We start from the raw sequence: 17168 nt of genomic DNA, 5'->3' as shown, positions 1-17168 counted from the left end.
GCTTATTTAGATATACCTGAGGCAATAATAACATGCACAAAAATAAGACATAGCAAAACAAGCAATTATATACAATAAAACAACAACAACAACAACAACAAACCAATGACAATTAAACAAGAAAGAAAAGCTTGTAATTAGTTCAAGGACTGTTTGTTGGCCTTTAGGAGTGTTTTCCAGTCCAGTCTGTTGGGGCACCACACCGTGGCCCCAAAGTCCACCTTTGGCATTCCATGGGGACCTTGCCACTCTTTTCCCTTGCTGTACTGTTGCACCCCCTTTGTGTTTTGTCTCGGTGTGGCAGGATCAGATCAGGCACAATTCCCACACTGTGTCTCTGGCGCTGTCCCCTGTAGGGGTAGGGTCATTGAGGGACGTTGTGTCTCAGAGTGGGGCCAGCCATGTTGTCCTCTCTGTGGAATAGCTGCTTTGAGCAGGAACATCAGCCTCATGGCCTGGTGGGCCAGGGTGTGCTGCACTCTCCTCCCCTCCCCCTTCATCTGCTCCCATGTGCTCTGATCAAATATGTCCCTCTCCTGGAGCTACAGATTCAATGTCTTCCTTTGAAATAAATTCTTCTGGGGGGAGGGGCAGGTGTCCATGTAGTAGTTGGGTTTAGGGCTGACCCCACAGAACTCTCCACCGGTTCCCTATTCCATGCTGGAATGTTGCATTCACATCTTGGAGCACTGGGTTGAAGTCTGGTCCCTCTTTCCCAGTGGAGATATAAACAATACCTTCCCCTTGGGTGGGTTAGTGCCTCTGCCCACACTACCCATTTAATTTTTTTAAATTTTAAATATTTTCCTTTCCCCACCCACTTTTTAGTTGGCTACCATATGTATTCCTGGATTTGGTCTGGTCCCTGCCATACTCTCTGGTCCTCAGATATAATTGTTCAAGATGAATGACTTCATCAAAAATACTTTTTCTGAAAACAAGATTGGGGACTATACATATGGAATTTTAAAGATGAATAACACAGGAATCAAAATGACTACCTCTGTGAAAAGAGATGATGGAACAGCTCAATAGGAGCATCTAAAACCAGACAAGGGATGGCAGTGAAACAGATTGTCAATTAATTACTCATTTGTCAGCTCAAGCTGAAACTGAAGTAAATTAAAACAAGTTCTCTAGAGTCAAAGTACAAGCTTGAGTCTATCCCACCTGACTTTCGAACTCATCTCAGGAGCAAGCTTGATGCATTGAAGATTAACGACAGAAGACCAGATGAGCAGTGGGGGTAGGGGGAGCATCAAAAACAACATCCATCAAAGAAGTAAAATAGGTCATCTAAAAAACAAGAAAGAAATCATCAAAATATATGTCTGAAGAAATGTGAGATTTTCTCTTAAATGTAGAATAGTTAAGGCAATTGGAAGAAATTATGAAGTGAAAGAGCTGAACAGAAATTTTCAAAGGCTTCCTTGAGAAAACAAAGCCAAGTTAGAAAGTCATACAAAATAGCTCGCTGAGCATATATTAAATGTAAAGAACTCAAGGAAGTAATTGAAGCCTTTAGTTTCAATATTGAAAAACCATATGGGAAAAACATAGAGGGATACAGGGAGCATCAAGAGAAGATGGTAAGAATAGGCAGCCACTGTACCAAAAAGGACTAGTCAGCTTTCAACCATTTCAGGAGGTAATATCTGAGCAAGAACCAGTGGTGCAAAGGGAAGAAGTTTATGCTGCCCTGCAAGCATTCGATTAAAACAAGCGTCCGGGAACTGATGGAAAAACTATTGAAATGTTTCAACAAGCTCATGAAGTACTAGATCCACTTAATTGTTGATGCTAGGAAATTTGGAAGATAGTTACTTGGTCAATTGACTGGAAAAGATGTATATTTCTATCCATTACAAAGAAAAATGATCCAAATGAAGGGTTGAAGGATAATATCATTAATATCACATGAAAGTATAATTTTGCTGAACATTAGCCAACAATGTTTGAAACAATATGTTGACAGAGTCTTGAAAGAGGTTCAAGCTGGATTCTTAAGAGGAAATGGATAAGGGATATAGTTGCTTTTGTCAGATGGATCATAGCTTCCCTAAGTGACTTTTAACTATGCCAAGGCGTTCGACTGCGTGGTTCATACCAAAGTATGGATAGCCTGAGAAAAATTGGAATTGTAGAACACTGTGCTTCAATGAAACTTTTACATAGACCAAGTAGGATTTGTGCCAACCATACACTAGAATAACACACAACTTAAAATCAGGTAAGGTGTGCATCAGATTTGCATCCTCATAATTAGAGTAGTTGGATTATATGAATAAGAATGAGGCATCAGATTGGAGGAAGGCTTATTAATAACATGCAATACGTGGATTACACAACCTTGGTTGCTGAAAGTAAGGAGAAGTTGACGCAGTTGCTTATGAATATAAAGGATAGCATCTTTCAGGGTGGATTATAACTTAAGGTAAAGTTCTCATAGCTGGACCAATAGGTAACTTCATAGTAAACTGGAGAAAAGATTCAAGTTTTCAAAATTATCTTTCTAGGATCAGCAATCAATGTTCATAGAAGAAGCAATTACGAGATCAGGGGACACATATCATGGGGTAAATCTACTACACGAGACCTCTTTAGAGTGTTGAGAAGCAGGGGTTACTTTGAGAACTAAGTTGTGCCTGAACCAAGCCATGGTATTTTGCATTTACCTTATATGCATGTAAAAGTTAGACATTGAAGAGGAATTAATCCATTTGATTTATTGTGCTGGAGAAGAATACTGAAAGCACCATAGACTTCCAAAGAACAAACAAATCTCTCTTGGAAGCTGTATAGCCAGAGTGGTCTTTGGAGGCAAAGATGGTAAGATATCATCTTACACATATGGGTGTAAGATGCAGTAGTTTGTAATCATGGTGTAAGATGTATGTATTAGTTTGTCACATGTTGTCGAGAGACACCAGTCCCTGGAGAAGAATCTCGTGCTGGGTAAAGAGGAGGGATGTTTAAACAAAGGAAAGCCCTCCATGAGGTGAATGGACCCAGTGGCTGCAGCAGTCGGCTCAAGCACAGGAGTAATTGCGAAGATGGCACATGGCTAGGAAACGCTTCCCTGGTTGTATATCGGGTCACTTTGGGTTGGAACTGACTCAGTCATATCGGGTTACAACACCAGAGTCCGATTCAGATGCACATGTGTGCGTATTGATACCCAGTTTCAACAAGTAACAGAGTTGAAATACTAGTTTCTAATCCATTAAAAACTAGCAAGCAAAACCACCCTCTTGAGGAAGGCACAAACAAATGACTCAGAATGAGGTGGTCTCTACAGCTCAATGGCCTAGGGAATCATCTTATAGAAACGAGTTACCCTCTTGAAGTTAGAAACTTCATTGTCATGAGTTTGTCGTTGTTTAAATTATAACCATTCAATGCTCTCAATATAATTCCATTTCTATTTTATCAGTATATTCAAATGTAAATTAGAGTAAAGTATTCTCTATAACATTATCTTTAATACTTTGACTTATCTCCTACATTTCCCTTTTTCTCTATCTCTTTTGCCCATTTCATTAGACACAATATCCAATAATTCCTACAAATCTAAAGTGGAATTAATTTTGATTAGTTGAATAATTTCTAGGGAGGTATTTATTTTATCTTATTTTACAAGTCTTATTTGAAATCATAATCCCTGGTAGATTCATAGTTCTTGGCGACACTGTTTTTAGCTTAATAGCTGCTGAATCCTCCTTATTGGGTGAAGAGAATAATTTAAACAAATATCACATGGAAAGAGAAATGTAATTTTTTGACTAATGTAGTTTAAATAAAATCCTCCTGAATCAAATAGTTTATTATGAGGACTGTGAGTTAACATATCTGACAAAGAAAAATTCATGAAAATAAATTTTATATATATGATAGTTTCTATTTTATCAAGTCCAACAAATAGATTGAATTCCTAATCTGAGATTACTGCTAGAGACACCAAAATATAAATAAATTAAAATATCATATAACTGTAGAAGACAACAATTTAAAATAAACACAGATTTCTGAAATATACCACAGCTGGTCCAAAAACATATTATTTTTCAAAGGAGAATGCCAATAGATATAAAGAATCCTCATATATATATTTGCATATGTACATTTCTTTGTCAAGACCTCTATAAATGCCCTTTGCCTCCTAGCTCTTTCCTCTATTTCCCTTGACTTTCTTCCTGCCCCACTATCATGCTCAGTCCCCGCCTGGGTTACAGCTACACCTTTTTGTTACCTTACCCTTGATCATTCCCTACCAGGCCTGCCCCTCCCACCTCACTACCAATTTGGATCCCTTGTTGTGCCCTTGTCCCTGGGTTTGTTAACACCAGTTCCTTACCCCCTACCTCCCACTATCCCAAGTCCTCCGGAACTGTCGGTCCCGTTGTTTTTCCTCCAGATAGTTCAAGTAGCCTATCTTATTTAGACAGACCTGTGGAGATAATAACATGCACAGAAACAAGACAGAGGAAAACAAAGCAACAGTATACAACAAAACAACAACAAACCACTGACAAAGAACAAAACAAAAGACATCAAGAAAAGAAAAGCTTGAAGTTAGTTCAAAGATTGCTTCTTGGAGTGTTCTCCAGTCTAGTCTATTGGAGCACCACGCCCTGGCCCCAAAGTCCACTTTCAGCATTCCCTGGGGACCTTGCCACTCCATTCCCTTGCTGTTCCACTGCACTCCCCCAGTGATTTGCCTCGGTGTGGTGGGATCAGGTCAGACACAATTCCCACACTGTGTCTCTGGTGCTGTCCCCTGTAGCTCCATGGGTCAATGAGGGGCATCATGTCTCATTGTGGGGCCAGCCATGTGGTACTCTCTGTGGACTGGCTGCTCTAATCAGGAACATCATCCTCATGGCCTGGAGGGCCAGGCTGTGTTCCACTCTCTCTTCCTCCCCCTTCATCTCTTCTGGTGTGCTCAGGCTGTTAAATGAATCTTCCTTCAATCTTGATGCTACATTCTTTTTTATTTCATCTAACCTCCTCAGATTATTTACTTGGCCTCCAGATTGAATAAGTATGATTTACCGATAAAACCGTAATGTAAATTTTTCCTGATTTTAATCCACATGTTATTGCCTTGTTCTGTTCAAGTGATTGCCCATGGTCTGATCGATGAAAAGCTCCTGTCTGAGAGCAATTGAATACATGATAGATGTTCCAATGTTAGGTAGATTGGGAACAATACGGAGTGGCTAGGGCTGCTTTACCAAACTATAGAATTGAATGGTATCAGGGCTTGTTCCTACTCTACTTCCCTCCGTAAAGTAAGTTGCAAGAAGCAGTGTCTCAACTTCTATTAGCTCATTCTTAAAACAAAATGAAAAACAACAACAAAAACTCACTGTTTTGGGGTCAATGTCCACTCATAGCAATCCTATAGGGCAGGGTAGAACTTCCCCTTTGGGTTTCTGATACTCTAACTCAGAAAACCCAGTCTTTGTCCCAAGGAAACCCTGCTGATTAAATGGTTAACCTTGCATGCAGCAGCACAATGCCTATCCACTATTCCACAAGGGCTAAAAGTACATCTTTAAGACCTGAAAATTATACTTTATATTACGTTGAAACTACTTTCTTAGAAACAGCTATCTGTTAGCACAAATTTCCCCCTTTCAAAACGCACATAAATAAATTTGACACATAGTTCTAATAATACTCTATGAAACATTCAAAAGCTATTTTTTATTTCTCATGTAAATTTTCTCTTCTTCATGACAATACTCCACTTCATTCAGTGATGGAATCCATTTCCATCCTTCTGGTCTTTCATACCCAAGGGATCATTTTCAAGGTTCCCAAGGAGGGCAGGTCCAACAAGGGACCGTATCTTTGTTAACCACTTTTTTGACGACTTTCTTTTGCTTCAAATCATATATTGTAGCAACCTGATTCAAATCAGTGCCTTTCATTATCTCAGTAATATATCAACTAATGAGTAGAAATAAAAATGAGGCAAAAAATGAAGAGTTCTGTTTCTCAGCCACCCTTATTGCAGGAAGAGAAAGCTACTAGAGGGTAACCACGATACTCAGGAAACAAGCTCCACTGGTTGCAGCTTTCATAACATGCACTTGTCCTGCCAGGAAAGCATCAAGCAACTCGCTCTGAGTTAGTGCACCCAGTGGCATCATCTGGGAAGATTCTCTCTGGTCACAGTGGATTTTCTCATAAAAGCAGTTTCACTTGAAGCTTGGTTTTTATGACCAATTTAAGAGAACAGGGTGGAGCTGTCAAATTTTATTTCCTGAATGATTCAGAAACTGTTGTGATGTTGAGCACATCTTACAAGGACAGTGGTATGGGACAATCTCAAGTGTACAAGGGTTTTTGTCATTTCAGAAAACATGAAAATGTCGATTGATGACAAACCTCATTCTGGACATCTGTCGACTTCCCAAATAGACCATAATGTTGACAAAATCTGTGTACTTGCGCTCTAAGACCCACGATGGACCATTGCAGAGATGGGGAAGGTATTTGACTATCTTGGAGCTCAGTTCAGCACATTTGAATAGAAGATTTGAGAATGAGAAGAGTCGCTGCGAAATTCATGCCCCAGGTTCTGACTGACCAAGAGAAAGAGTGTCCAGTGTAAACATGCTGGGATTTGACAGAATAACTGCAAAACAACGCAGACTTTTTCCCCAAGGTCATTACTGGTGAGGAGACATGATGCTACTCTTAGGATCCCAAAAGCAGACATCAAGAAAATCTCGTCAGGTGGAATCAAAGATCAAGACAATGCTCATTTGTTTTTCATGAGGGGAGAATGCATTTGGAGTTGGTTCCACCAGATCAGACTGTTAATCAAGTTTTCTATTTAGAGACTGCGAAAAGATTGTATAAAAATATGTGACAAAAAAGGCCTGATTTGTGGCAGTCTGGGGACTAGTTTTGCCACCACAACAATGCACCTGCTCACACAGATATCTCAGTGCCAGTTTTAGGCAAAAAACAGCATACCTCTCTTGCCCACATCTTACTCACCTGACCTTGTTTCCTATGACTTCTTTCTGTTTCCTCAATGAATAGGGACATGAAAGGACAGTGATTTGATAATATAGAAGAGGTAAAGATAAAAATGAAGGAAGTGCTGTCAGCCATCAAATGATGAATTTGAAAAATGTTTCCAAAAAATGGAATTGCAGATTTGACAAATGAATTAAGTGTAATGTAGAGTAGTTTGAAGATTGTTTCATAAGAAAACCTTAAAATGCATAATTTCTAAAAATATTATTTTTTTGTACCCCCTTGAAAAAATGAGAATACTAAAAATATACAAAATCATGACCCCAAATCTGTGAAACATCATCTAAGCCTCAGCTTCTAAGGAATATTTGCAGCTTAGTAACAATATGGACATTTATTCTGTGTCGCACTCTATGCTCATCCCCTCAGCAATGTCCCACAGTGATAAAAATTCATGTATAATGTTGTGTGTTGAAAGCATGGAAGCAGGTTTAAATAAAATCAAAACAATAACCAAAAGCAATCGATGCTTTTAGTGTAAATGCATTAACTGCATCGTTTTTATTTAGCATCATTATTCAATATGTATTTAATTTAGTCTACAAAACTCTCTGTGTTCATTTATAATTAATCCCATGAAAGTCAAGGAGTTCACTTCATGTTCCTCATATCTAAGTGATTAATAACTATACCCCTCCTTGAGTTCATTATCTTTTGAGTGACATGGTGCATATATTTAGTGACTTCTGATTTTTGTCGTTGCAAGGTTGTTTGCTTTTCAGAGAAAGTGCAATAGAGTCATTTTCCTTTTGCAATTTTCTATAGGAAAAGTACTTAAGTAACATTTAATCAGAACTATATCTTTCTAATCCTGATTGTAAACCTACACCAAATCATAGTTGACAGGAAGTTTGAACTTACTTTGCTACTTTGTTGATAGGGCTATCAGTTTTCTTTGGTTATATTTACACATTTACCAAATATTGTAGTGTATGCACCAAGTCAGAGAATATAACAGATTTTATATACTCCTTAGATATTAGCAAATTCAAACGCAGGTGCTTACAATTCAGAAACCACCATTGAATATCAGGGGCAATTTTCCTCAAAAGCTAATTGAGAAAAAGATAATTGCAGTTAACATAAGTCAAATTCTGATTAACAGTCAAGATTTCTGAAATATTATAACTTTATAAAACAATATAATAATAAATACCCATGTAAAAAATCAACAATGAATTTCTACAGAAGCAGAAGTCAAGAAATCAAATACTATATTGCATTGGGGAAACATAGTATGTATGTATCTATCTATCTATCTATAGATATGTATATATATAAACTGTTTAAAATATTAAAAAAGCAAAAATGTCATTCTGATGACAAAGATGTGTTTAACTCAAATTATTGTCTTTTCTGCTGTCTTTTGTTGTTGGGTGCATTAGGTCAACTGACTCAAAGAAACCCTGTAAGCTACGCAGTGCAACACCACCTAGTCATGTAGCATACTCAAAACTTTTATGTTTGAGCCCATATTTGTAACCGTGGGGTCAGTTTAAGTTCTTGTGGGTCTTCTTTTTCAAAGGACCCTCTTATACACATGATGACTAGTCTCTCCTAATAAAATGTCCAAAATGTATGAGATGAAATATTGCCATTCTCACTTCTAAAATGAGCATTCTGATTGTACTTCTTGCAATATAGGTTTCTGTATTTGTCTGACAACCCGTGCTACATTCAATATTCCTCACCAACACCATGATTCAAATGTATCAATTCTGCTTCACTCATCATTATTCATTGTTTAATGTTCATATGCATACAAGGCAATTGGAAATACCAATAGTGTTGACCAGGACACCTTAGTTCTTCAAGTGGCTTCCTTGCTTTTGAACAGATTTTCCCAATGCAATAGGTAGTTTGATCTGTTCCATTTTTAAATGATTTTTTTCAGCTTCAATATACTGAATTTTATTTTATTTATTTATTGGGGGCTCTTACAGCTCTTGTAGCATTCTATACATCAATTGTATCAAACATATTTGTATGTATGTTGCCATCATCATTTCTTGTTTTGCTTTTGTTTGTGTGTTTGTTTTGTTTTTGATTTCCTTTTGCCCTATGTCTATCTATATAAGATAGGCAGGATGGACAATCCCAAGGAGAAAACAATGGGACTGCCAGTTCTGGGGGACATAGTAGAGGATGGGGGATGGAGGTGGAGTGGGAAACCAAAAACTCGGGGATAACGGAACATAAAGAGATCTAACATTAGGGGTTTTAATCAAGTGGAATGTCTCTGAGTGGAATTACTGAGAGCCGAATGATGGTGGACATGATAATGGGATAGGGTAAAGATGAAAGGAAACCGAGGAAAGAAATAGGAGGCAAAAGCTATTTATAGAGGTATAGACATAGGCATGTATATATGAAAATATGCTAATTTATAATGAGAGCGATAGAAACTAATGCCCATATATTACATGTTAAGTGTTAAGGTAGTTTGATTTTTTCCTTGTTGCTCCCATGTGCATCAAGCGTGCAGTGAGGAAAATCCTCAACAACTTCAAACTTCACTCGGCTTATCATGATGTTGGCCTTTTGTTGAGTTGTGAGGACGTTGCAGTCTTTACAGTGAGTTGCGATCCACACTGAAGGCTGTAACCTTGATTTTCATCAGCATGTGCTTCATTCCTCCTTGCTTTCATCAATCACGGTTGTGTGATCCACATATCACAGGTTGTTAATAAGCCTTCCTTTAATCCTGATGCCGAATTCTTATGCATGTAATCCAGCTTCTCTGATTATTTGCTTATTGTATAGTTTGAATAAGTATAGAGAAATGATATGCCTCATATGCATAAATCTGGATAATTAGAAAAGAAGACAGAAGAATTGATGCATCTGGAGCATGGTGTTGATGAAGTATGCTGAATATACCAGTCTGTCTGAAAACCAGACTAATGAGTCTTTGAAGAAATAGTATCAGAATCCTACTTTGATTTTTACGATGTATTAAACAGAAATGGAATGATGAAATCATTATATATACAGATATATATTTTCAGAACTAAGACATTTTCATTCATCTGTAATTATTAAGAAGCCAGGAGAGTTACAGCGGGCAGACAAGTAACACCTCACTTTCCAGAGAGCCATTTTCTTATAACTTCAGTCCTTTAAACAGCGCCAAGAAGAGAAATAGGTGGCAGGTTTAATGGTACACATCCCAAACCCTAATGCCTCTTCAAAGCAGCAGCCCTTGTCTCTCTCTGACCTCATTTTTGTTTTCTTTTACCCATAATTCTACTTTGGATAAATTATCAGCAAAGAGTCGCTGCTGTAGAAGCACGCATATCATGAAAGCAAAGGAAAGCCCATGAAGAATGTTTGACACAGCAGTCACAAAGTGAACTGACATATACCAAATATCATAAAGATTGCACAGGATAAGATGTTTATACTCTTAAGCATAAAATTAATATGAACCAGAGCCTACTCAACAGAAAGTAACAATAAAAAATGTAAGTCAGATAAAAATATTATTTGGAAATCATGTTTTTTAAAACCTACAAATCTATGGCATAAAATTTATTTCCTGTTGCAATTAAAAATGATTTTAATACACACATTTTTTGGAAAATGTTTGTTTTACAGAAAAAAATAAGATAGCTCATATTTCCCAGGTATACCACACTCAGTTTCCACTCTTATTATTTTATATATGATAATTAAATAGCCAACATTGCATTTAAAAAATTAATTAAAGTTCATTGTTTGTTCTTCTTGTAATCAATATTGCTCACTAACTCCCTAATTGAAATGCATCCACTTCTGTTGTCTTCATTATTCATGGTCTTGCTTTCCAGTGCATATGAGGCACACCTATAGGATAAAATAAAATTCTGCTTTTTCATAAACACAACTAGAGGAGTGTCTATTTATAACTAGTGTATTTCCCTGCTGAAACTTAAACAATATAGAAATCTTATAATTATTTAACGATGTACTTTGTATTGCTTAATTGCCCACATGACCCATTAAGCCCATGGAGGATTTTAGTTTAGCATTTAGTAGAATTAAAGGAGCACAGCTTTTAACATTTATCCAACTAATAAGCCACTGATGATTTGTTGAAGGTATTACTTAATTGAGAGATATGTGTCTTTATATTTAGAACTAATGGACCTGCACAAAAACCTTCTATAAAAGTAAATGTAAAATGCTGGCTTGTTTTTCTCTGATTCTTATACAAACAGATATCATCTACTGAAATTAAAGGAGGAATTAACCAGTGGTTTTTATGTTTATAATAATGAGAGTAATTTTAGAGAATTCTGTTGACAATTGTTTTTTTTCCTTAATTCTCATTCCTTAAGTTTTCATAGCAATTCCTGATGTTTTCAATTACCTTTTCAATAAATTACAGGGATAGAAAATGTGATTCATTAATCAAAGCTGTCTTAGTCACCTGTTACTGCTGGGTGCAAACAATCCGGCCCTGAGTCATAGCCACGCTATGTGTATAATACAACCAAGCACTTCCAGTCCTCGCCAAATTATTATGTTTAAACACTGTGTTTTCCACTGTGTCAACGAATCTCATGGAGGGTCTTCCTCTTTTTCTCTGACCCTTTATTTTACCAACCGTGATGACCTTTTCTCTTCTGATAGTACGTCTAAAGGACCAGCGACTCATTTTCACTATGCTTCCTTCTGCGGAATGTTCAAGACAAATTTGTTTAGAACATTAGGATAGTTCAATATTCTTTGCCAGCACTGTGATTCAAATGCATGGATTTTTCTCTGGTCTTCCTTGTTAATTGTCCAACTTCCACATATATATTAAATGATTGAAATTCCATTGTTGCATCAGACACACCTTAGTTTACAAAATGAAACATTTGGTTCTTAAACAGTTTAAATAGATCTGTGCAGCAGATTTGCTCAATGCGATATTTTCACTGATTTCTACACTGCTGCTTTCTTAAGTGGTGATTGTGGATCCAAGGAAGATGAAATCCTTGCTGACCTCAATCTTTTCTCCATTTATCGATGTAAACTTTTGGTCTAGTTCTTAGTATTTTTATTTTCTTCACATTAAGTCGCAGTCCATAGTGAAGATTGAAGATGCTGATGAAAATCAATCTGCAAGTGTTTCAAGTACACCTCGTACTCAGAAAGCAAGACTGTCGTCTGCATATTGCAGGTTGTTGGCTCACCGTCCTCCTATTCCAAGGCTGCGATTTTCTTCCCATACTCCAGGTTCGCAGATTGTTTGCTCAGCATATAGATGAAAAACTATACAACCATGACATATACTACTCTAACAGAAATATCGCATCACATGTGGCTTTCAGAAACACACATGTGCGTTCCCACCGTTTGCTGGGGGTAGAAATCAAAATCTGGCAAACTGATTCTCTGCTGTCTCTGAAGGAAATTCCTTGTCTCCTCAGCTTTGTTTCCTGGATCTTTGTAAATCTCCATGTGGATTGGAATCGATCTTACCTTGCATCCAGGAGCTTCTCAGTGTAGGAACGCTGAGTACAAAGGATGTGATCCCTGATGATATTCCTTCTTGATGGTTGTGAGGTCCCTTTCTGGTCTGCTCTAGGGTTTCTCCTTTTGTCCTGTGAAGATAAAAGGCATAACTGTGGCAAGGCTGTGACTAGAGTTAGATCGGTGATTGAGTAAGGATACTGACTTAAATACAGGTGGTGAATCCCGATATAACAACCCTAATTCTGTCTCATTAGCACAAGGTCAGATTCATATCACAAAATGAAGGATAACTGCATTGGGTCACAGAATGGAGGACTCATAATCAGCATTGCAAACCATGAACGAGGCAATTAGGAATACATTTTGGGGCACACAATTCAATCTATGAAAAGAAAAACGATACTTGTCTTTTAAAAAAATCATTTGATTGGGGACTTATACAACTCTTATCACCATTCATCCATCCATCCATCCATCCATCCATCCATCCATCCATCCATCCATCCATCCATCCATTGTGTAAAGCACATTTTTTCATTTGTTGCCATCATCATTCTCAAAACATTTTCTTTCTACTTGAGCCCTTGGTATCAGCTTCTCGTTTTTTCTGCTCCCACCCCCAGCCTCCCTCCCTCATGAACCCTTGATAATTTATAAATTATTATTATTTATTCATGTCTTAGACTGTCTGATGTCACCCTGCACTCATTTTTCTGTTGTCCTTCCCCAGGAAGGAGGTTATATGTAGACAATTATGATCAGTCTCCCTTTGTCCCCTATCTTCCCCCTACCCTCCTAGTATCGCTACTCTGATTATTGGTCGCAAGGGGTTTATCTCTCCTGGATTCCCTGTGCTTCTGGCTCCTATCTGTACCAGAGTACATCCTCTGGTCTAGCCAGATGAATGTCTTCTTTTTTTATTTAGACATAGTACCATTTAAGTTTGTCTTTCTGATTCAGTTTGAAACTCATTGAGGGTGAAATCTCTTACATGTTATTTGCGTTCACTGTATGTATTGTCTTCTTTATGCAGCGCTAATTGTATCACGCATTCCAATTTCAGTACTTTGTTCAACACTTGGATTTATCTAGCTTTACTCTTTTCCATACTTTCTCCATCTGTTTTGGAAATATGCTCTATTCTACCAGCATCTTTTGTTATCTGCTCAACTCCTTTTCTTTAAGAACAGACTTAATGGTTATCTAACTGTGGGATTATGTAAGTAAATTAATACTTAATGTATTATTTGTAAACACCAGAAATGCTGGCCCTGAAGAAATATAGTGAAAATAAATAGCATCAAGTTCCAGCAATTCAATCAGTCTTTCAAAGAAGTGATTTTATAAATGTCAATATTTATATGATATCATTATTTATATGACCCATCAAGCAGGCTCCATTTTCAGATACACATTGTACTCTATTTCCATAATCAAATTATATTTTGGAGCCTTAGTGGTGAGGGGGGATATGTAGAAAGTGGTAGAGCTAATCCTAAACCCTAATTATTCTTCCCTATATATACACTGACACAATATTTATTATGTGATTAAATCAGCTCTTGTTCAAATAGTCTTAGCATAATTAAAGTGCACAATATAGTTTCCCTATTCTTGTAATTGTTATACATATATTTAAGTTATTAATGAGGGAGTCTCAGGGGCACAATGATTAAGAACTTAGTTGCTAAGCAAAATGTAGGTGATCTGACCTCAACATCCATCAAGCAGGAGGAAAGATCTGTAAGTAGCTCTTGTAAATAATACAGCTTAGAGAATATTATGGGGCAGATCGACTCTTTCCTGTGGCGTCGATATAATCAAAATTTATTCCATGACCCACAACAACAAAACACAATCAATCTATGACCTGCAGGGGGAAGATGCCTCTGATGCACACAGCATTCACTGCCACCCTTATTGTATGTTCGTGTATTAAAGTGTGTGAAGATACATGCCATAATTTACTCTAGCTTTTTGTTATATTATAATTTTAGACCTTTGTTATTATAACAGTGCAAACTAATGTCATCACCTACACATGGTGAGTGATGAGCACAGCCAGATGGACACTTTAAGTACTCTAGTTAATGTGTTAGGGAACCTTTAAGTCACTCAAGTCTGGTTGTTGACTAAAATTGATTTTTTAATTTTTAAGGAAAATTATACTGCTCAGTAGTCAGTGTAAGGCAGTGGTTCTCAACCTTCCTAATGCCTCAACATTTTAAGACAGTTCCTCACATTGTGGGGACCCCCAACCATAAAATTATTTTCAGTGCTATATCATCATTGTCATTTTGCTACTGTGATGTCTTGGGTGACCCCTGGGAAACGATCATTCAACCCCCAAAGGGGTCGCAACCAATAGGTTGAGAACCGCTGGTCTAAGGGATAGTTTTGAGGTGAAAATAATTTCATGTTTTCCTTAAGAATTTCATTTATGCCCTAAAATAACAAAAGCAAATAATTTTAAATTCTTGTTTTGCACTAGTTTTTGTTTGTTTGTTTGTTCATAATAGGGTTTATCTCAGAAGTGTTATGACATTGGGTTCACCCTCTCGAAGTTGTGTTAAAGGTCTTTATGTTTTTCGGTATATGAACTCCAGCATTGATGACCTCAGAGGGCCTTCAAGGAGAATGAGGGTTTGGGGGAGAGGATGGGTGCAGAGTGGTGTGTGTGGAGGCAGGGAGGGTCTAAAAGGGAGCTGATGTCAAGGAGTCCAGGAAGGAAGAAGGTGTTTGGAAGCTGACTGTGGTAGCAATTGTACAATACTGGTTGACATGATTGAACTATGGATTGCTATGATGTATGGATTAACTCCCAATTAATAATAAAAGTTTTTAAAATGTTCTCAAAAACAAAAGGATCTTTAACTTTATAATTGCACATTTCCTTTGCTATGATTAAAGTTATGATCAAAGTAAGATATTTTCCCGGATTTTCAAAATATTTTAGTCAGCAGATATTATATTTATTTTTCATGGTTTTCCAGTTGCCAAAAGCTTTCATATCAATGACGATGGACGTAGCGAACAAGATATCACACGATGCATTGCACTGTGCAAACCTGCTGCAAACAACTTCTTCAAATTGTTAAAAAGCAAAAGTATCACTTAACTTATTGTCCTGACCTAATTCATGGTATTTTCAATTGCCTCATCTACATGCAAATCTAGATACAGAAGAGTGAAAATTGAAGGCTTTGAATTATGGGCTCACAAAGAGTATTGACTAAACCATCGACTGCCAGAAGAACAAGGAAATACCTTGGAAGATGGATAGTCAGAATGAGCTTTAGACATGAAGAGGGTGAGACTTCTTTCCTACACTGGGGTAGTTATTGAGTGGGACCAATCCCTGGAGAAGGACATCTGTTTGGTCAAGTGGAGAGTCAGTAGAAATGAGAGAGACCCGCGCTGAGACAGACTGACACTGTAGTTGCAACACAACGGAGTAAAATCCAGCAACAACTGTGAGGACGGTGAAAGACGAGGGGTAGTTCATTTGGTTGGACACAGGGCCACTATGAACTGGAACACACTCCACAGCACCTAACAAAAATGAAATCTCCCAGAAATATGACTAGTTTTTTACTTCATATGTGTTTTTAAAACCTTCTAAGACCTCAGAATGCAGTGATGTCCTGGGGCATGTTAAACGTATTGTCAGAAATAAAGCATTCATTTTAATTAACTCTAGAGTAATAGACATTTCAATAAAAATCAATATTTCTTCCACACAAATGGGGACTGTGAGCTAAAAATCAGAAATTCTCTAATAAATATTAGGCTCCTTTCCCCGATGCCCCTGTCCAGGTAGCTTGTAGTTACATTTAATGGATAAATTTGCAGTCGAACTAATTTTCTGCTATCTTTTACGAGATGCCTTTGGTCAAGTAATGAGAGGGCCAAATTTGTCTTCCACTGTATTCTGTGACCATCAAGATTTAGACCGCATGAGCAACTGTGGCTTGACAGCAGAATGTCTGGAACCAGTTCCAAAAGTGACTCATTCTTTTTAGCAGCCTATCCAATGGCACGTCCCCCTGCAATCGGAAGGAGCCCCCTGTTTTCTTCAGAATACTGATATATATGATCAAAATGATGGAGACACAGTAATCTTCTGAAATACGACTTCAGAGTAATATCACTCAAAATAGTAGAGAATAATATATATATATATTTAATCATACCAGTTTTTTGACATACAATACAATGGTTTAGATATATTTTTTAAAAATTATGCAGTCAGTATCACAATAAATATTAGAACATTTCTTTTTTAACTCATTATTTTTTTAATCATTTTATTGGGGGCTCATACATCTCTTATCACAATCAATACATCCATCCATTGTATGTCAAGCACATTTGTCCATTTGTTGCCCTCATCATTGTCAAAACATTTGCTTTCCACTTGAGACCTTGGTATCAGCTCCTCAATTTCCCCTCCCTCCCTACTCCCTCGTGAACCCTCGATAATTTATAAATTATTATTTTCTCATGTTTTACACCATCCAAAGTCTTCCTTCACCCACTTTTATGTTATCCAACCCCAAAGGAGGAGGTTATATGTAGATCCTTAATAGCAGTTGCCCCTTTCTACCCCACCTTCCCTCCACCCTCCAGTATCGCCACTCTCACCACAGGTCCTGAAGGGATCATCT

This window comes from Tenrec ecaudatus, chromosome 3, assembly GCF_050624435.1.
Source record: "Tenrec ecaudatus isolate mTenEca1 chromosome 3, mTenEca1.hap1, whole genome shotgun sequence".
Classification (NCBI taxonomy): domain Eukaryota; kingdom Metazoa; phylum Chordata; class Mammalia; order Afrosoricida; family Tenrecidae; genus Tenrec; species Tenrec ecaudatus.
The sequence above is the reverse complement of the archived record's forward strand: the minus strand, read 5'-3'. Positions refer to the sequence as shown.